An 899-nucleotide genomic window follows, 5' to 3' on the forward strand; every position below is an offset into this window, starting at 1 on the left:
GGGGGCGGGCCCGCCGCGCGGCCGGAAGGCGGCGGAGGCCCGGGCTGGCGCGCGGCCGGGGAGGGGTCCCCGGTGGGGTCGCGGGCGCCTCCGCGTCCCGGCACGCTGGGAGCCCCGCCAGCCCACCCGAAGGTCCAGCCGGCGGCCTCTGGGCCCGGCGCGGGAACGACTCCTTCCGGGGGCCCTGTCCCCACTTTGTTGTGGGGGGTGTGGTTTGGGGTTCGCCGTGACTTTGATCGGGTGGCTGCGACCTGCGCCGTCGCCCCGCCGCCCTGGGTCCTCTCGAGGGACCGCCGGCAGCCGCTCCCCGCCGGGCTCCGACTTCAAGACAACCGCTGCTTTTTTTCGGAACTCTGGATCTGAGGGTAGTTTTTGTTGTTGATGGTGCAGGTTTGGGGTGTTTCCCCACCACCACCACCGCTTGGGTCTACCGTCAGCTACTTAAAGCTCTCGCTATAAAGCAATGTGATAGATAGAAACTATGAGAGTAAAAGGCCCGAAAGAGTCCATAGCAATCAAACCGAAAGGAGCAGGAAGGAAGAACTGGTTTGGGCCTCTGGAGTGGGCCTCCCGTGTCGCAGTAGCAGCTTCGGTTTCTGGCAGGAAGGGTTCGTCGGAGGCATCGCACAAAAGCTCTGCCTCGAGGCACAAATGCCTCGAAGCTGTATTTGCATAGGCGCTTTGCTTGGCCAGCTTCCAGTTCCTACACAAATTCTGTGGAAGGGCCTGACGCGTGTGCTGAACTAGCCTGCTACCCCTTCCCGGCCCCCAGCCCTGTGCACACCCCCTCCTGGTATTCCCCGTGAAAGGTTTGCTGGCTATAAAATTGTGCATATTTTGTTACAATTGTTAAAAAGATCAGCAACACACGGTACAGGTCAATAGGAAAGGCCGTGGGT

This window comes from Oryx dammah, unplaced genomic scaffold (assembly GCF_014754425.2).
Source record: "Oryx dammah isolate SB20612 unplaced genomic scaffold, SCBI_Odam_1.1 HiC_scaffold_7, whole genome shotgun sequence".
Taxonomy (NCBI): domain Eukaryota; kingdom Metazoa; phylum Chordata; class Mammalia; order Artiodactyla; family Bovidae; genus Oryx; species Oryx dammah.